The sequence below is a fragment of the Mesoplodon densirostris genome, chromosome 11, assembly GCF_025265405.1.
Source record: "Mesoplodon densirostris isolate mMesDen1 chromosome 11, mMesDen1 primary haplotype, whole genome shotgun sequence".
Taxonomy (NCBI): Eukaryota; Metazoa; Chordata; class Mammalia; order Artiodactyla; family Ziphiidae; genus Mesoplodon; species Mesoplodon densirostris.
Genome location: NC_082671.1, coordinates 81,667,444 through 81,671,634, shown reverse-complemented (window position 1 = coordinate 81,671,634; position 4,191 = coordinate 81,667,444). Strand labels below are relative to the sequence as shown.

At 41.6% G+C, this 4,191-nt stretch overlaps 1 protein-coding gene across 2 annotated transcripts in view; it reads left to right on the top strand.

Moving 5' to 3' along the window:
* Positions 1 to 157: 157 nt before the first annotated feature.
* The window catches only part of SCYL2 (SCY1 like pseudokinase 2), a 59,758-nt gene continuing 55,724 nt past the window's right edge, over positions 158 to 4,191 (top strand). The window contains exon 1 of one of the 2 annotated variants that reach the window (XM_060113249.1): positions 158 to 355. The gene's annotated coding sequence lies outside the window, so the exon portion shown is untranslated. Of the gene's footprint in view, positions 356 to 377; positions 460 to 4,191 lie in introns of those variants that run through there. The other variant, XM_060113250.1, reaches the window with a different exon arrangement.

Below are 4,191 nucleotides of genomic sequence, written 5' to 3'. Positions count from 1 at the left end.
CGCCGGGCTCCTCCCCTGGGCCGTAACCCCGCCCCCACCCTGTTCTCGGGAGGCGGAGGCCAAAGACGTCCCGGACCCGCCCCTTCCGAACAAGCCGGAAGTGACGTCATGCCCGGGCTGGCTGGTCTTTCGGTCTTCTTCCACCTCCCTTACTCTTCCTCCCCAGTCCCTCCCCTCCCCTCCCCCTTCCCTCCTCCGGTTCCAGCCTTTGAGGCCGCGCGAGTGTGAGAGGCTATGGAGTAAGCCGGCGGCAGTGGTCAGGCACCGGTGCTGAGCAGGAGCAGCCAGGAGGCGTTTGGGGGGGGCGGGAGAAAAGAGCCCCAGTACCGCCTCTCCCGGGGGAGAAGGGGAAGAGGTGAGTGACCCCCTCACGGGCACGGAACGACCTCCTTCAACGGCCGCGCTCTCGCTTGGGCTCCTCAGGCAGCGAGAAGGAATGGGGAAGGACCCGCGCCCGGGGTAGGCCTCCCAAGGTCCCCGGGGCTGGCGACTGTTGCCTGGTGACGGGCCTGCCGGCTGCAGGCGGGGCTGGCGGGGCTGTGGGTGCCCGCGCGAAGCCGGGCTGGGGGAGCGGCGAGCTCCGGGGAGAGGATCTGGGAGGCCCGAGTCTCCCGAAGAGGCCTGGAAGCGACTGGAGACCCCGGGCTGGAGCCATCTGCTGGAGGGAGAGCCCCCGGCTCCGGCTCGGGAGCTCGGGTTTCCGTGGTGGAGATCTTGATTCCCTTTTGGGAAATTGGACACTTCTCTGGGACTGGGTGAGAACAAACAGCTCCCCTCGGTTCTGAGGTCCGCCTCTGATAACCTGGGTTACCATCTAGGGCCCTACCGCCCAGCGTCCTTTTCTGACAGTAGCTTTAGTTCTGGAATGGAAGGTTATTGTTTGTGAGGTGGGTGGGGCAGGTGTTTTGTTAAATACCCGCTCCGAGGTTCCTCCACTCCTGTTTTTCTAAGCGGGAGAGAAAGGATGGAAGAAGGTTGAGACCCATGAGGCTTGCAAAAACTTGGGATCCGACTGAATACATACCTATGATCAGTTACGAAGGGGACCAGTATTGTTACATCAACTCCCATAACAGTCTTCCTGAGACTCCAGACTCAAGCGACTTAAAAACACTATGTCAGTAGTGACTTACAATTGTAAGTTGCAAACTAGTATTTTTGTAGATCAAAGTCAGTAATCATCTGTATGACTTTTTTTTTTACAAATTGGATTCTATGAGTAAGAAGTTTTCTAAGTCGCATTCGCAAGCCTCTCTATTCTGGAAAATTAATATAGTTTAAGGTTAATGCTCCAGACCAAACTGTCACTGTAAAACCGGTCATGTTCTGGTAACAGCTTGAAAGTCAGGTGATTGAAGCTTCCTTTTGGACTTTGCAGGCCTTTTTTCGTTTGGCTTCTTATTTTTTGGTTTAAATATTAATTTTTTAAAAGTTTTAAAATAATTTATCAGCGGAGTGTATAAATAGAATTCTTGAGACACTATTAAACTGTAGTCATAAAAGACACTTTTGGGGGACTCTAAAGGAACGGAACCTAAAGGAAGGACCTTCATTCTGTTCAGATCCACTTAACACACATGCAGAAACCTTTTGTCTCTAAGATCCATAAACACCCAATAAAATAAATAGAAGCACATTGTACTTACGTACACTGGAATATTTCTGTAAAAATCAACCCCATACTTGGGAATAACTACTCATACTCACATGTTTGAAATTCATGACTTATCCCCCAAGAAAAAGAGGTCCTCTTACTGTGTTTGACTCAAGTGACTAGCTTCATCATCCATCCCTTTCTATAGCAGTAGAGATTTGACAACTTCCTGTCTCTCAGGCTTCATATCAGTCTCTCTTGAAGTCTCTTGATTTTGCCTCTTTGAATATCTCTTGAGTCTGTATACTCCTGGTCTTCCTACTAGTACTCTAGTTCCAGCCACCATCGTTTCTCATTTGAAGTACTTATGGTCTCCTAATTAGGGTCTACCTGCATTTACTGTGGCTCCCTCTGTAGTTTTCCACACCAGACTGAGTGACTTTTTCAAAATGTAGATCTAATCACATTATCTCCATGTTTAAAACTCTTCACTGTTTTTAAGCTCAACTAAAATCTTAAACAGGCTGTTTAGGTCCCTCTTAATTACTTTGGCGACCTCATCTCCACGGCGCCTTCTGGCATTCTTTCCTCCTCCTAGTCACTCTGTTCTTTCTGTTCTGCTTCAGGTATATGGCTTTTGATTATGATGCATCCTTTGCCTGGAAATGCTCTCTTCCTTTCCTTTTCATTCAGTTAATGCCTGCTCATCATTCAGCTCACGTCAGGGAAGACTTTCCTGATTACGATAGATTCCCCTAATTATATGTTCTCAAGACACCATTGCAGAGTTGCCATGCTTATTAATACTTAATAAATTAATGAGATTTCCCTAATCTCCTGATACTGTGTAAGTGCTTAATAAATGTTTTTTAAATGAAAATTCATTGACTGCTTACTAAATGTGCCAAGAATTGTACTAAACATTTTCTGTGTATCATCTTTAATCCTCACAACAGTCACTTGAGGAATGGGTGGCAATTCCCTCTTTAGAAAGATTGGAATTAGTGTTAGGGAGGCTAGTTGGTGGTCATAGTGCTTGTATTAGAACTGACATTTGAACCCAGGTTTTGTTGCCACTGAAGATTGTGTGCTTAATTATATAATTCACTGTGCATCAGAATCACCTGGGGAACTGCTCAAAATATAAATGCCTTGACTGCACATTTATGGATTCTGATTATAAAGGTTTGAGATAGTACATAGACATCTATATGTTTTAACAAGTTACCCAGTCATTTAGATGTTATTAGATGTTTTTAGATGTTCACCAGAGTTTGAAAATCATTGCTTTGGAGTTTGAAAACCATTGTTTTAGACAACACTTCAGTGCTTTATGAGTTTCAGTTTTCATACATTGTACTATGCTGTGTTTCAGATTTTATATGCTCTTAAATCAAGGGCACTAGGGAAGTGCCCTTAGTGACCATTTTGTCTAATTTCCTACCCAGTTATTCCTTTTTCCTCTTTCTCTGGCTAGAGGAGCTGAATAGTGAGACACTGCCACCCCAGTGCTGTTGCTACTTTTTTTTTTTTAATTTCAATAATTTCCAAGTGTCTGGTTGACTTCCTGTAGTAAAAGCTATACTAAGTTCATGGGCTGGAAGTGCCTTCTAAAGAGTTGGATGTAATCTCTCCTCAAATTTTACTTATTGTTCAAATTAGTAGTTTGATATTTAAGTATATGTTGCCTTATAACCTCTCATTCTGCTTTTAAAATCTTATTGTATACAAACTTAATGATAGAAACAATGTTTTACTTCTTGTTTCTGCTACTGCACCTTATCATGGTGTTTTCCACCTCTTCTGTACCCAGTAGTTTGTTGAATGGATGTGTGCTTCGCTGTACGTTGCTAAGTTTTCTTAGTTTTTTATGTTTGTTTCTTAAATCAGGTGTGTCCCCTGAAGTAATCTGTTCTAGCTCAACTTATAATAATTAGATACCTTCTGTAGTTGTAAAGAGAATGATTGTATTGAGCTGGTACAATCTTTGTTTCCTGAGTAAAATTAAATGGTTTCTGAATAGGCCAAAGAAAGTTTTTAACCATTTTTTAAAAACTGTATCTTTTAAAAACTTCTAGTAATCTGTAAGCCCCCCTACAAGAAAAAAAACACGTATTTCAAAAGTATATCTCAGGATCATCTTAGATATAAACAGATAAGCACTGCATATAGGAGTATAGGTACAAAATTTTTACCAAGTTTTACGAAGCATTTTGTCAAAATTATTTGTCGTGTTAATGTAATTCTTATTTCAAATTATAAAATTTTATGAGTATTTGTACAAATGACTATATAAGTGGTATTTTAAAATTCTCAGACCCTTGTACCTCTTTAAGGACTAAAACTATTTTGAATTCATTTGTATTTTTTTGTGTTGTTTTTTGTAGTCAATGTGTATTATTTTGTACTTATTGAAAGTCTAGTCTCTGTAACTAACAGTTACTAAACATAATTTCATTATCAGATGTAATTACAGTAACCTTTTTATTTGCATTACAGTGTTTCCAACAAAAAATGCAAGCTAATTCTACTTATTGTTCAAATTACTAATCAAATTACTAAAGAATATTTTATTCTTGGGGAAGTAGAAAAAGGGA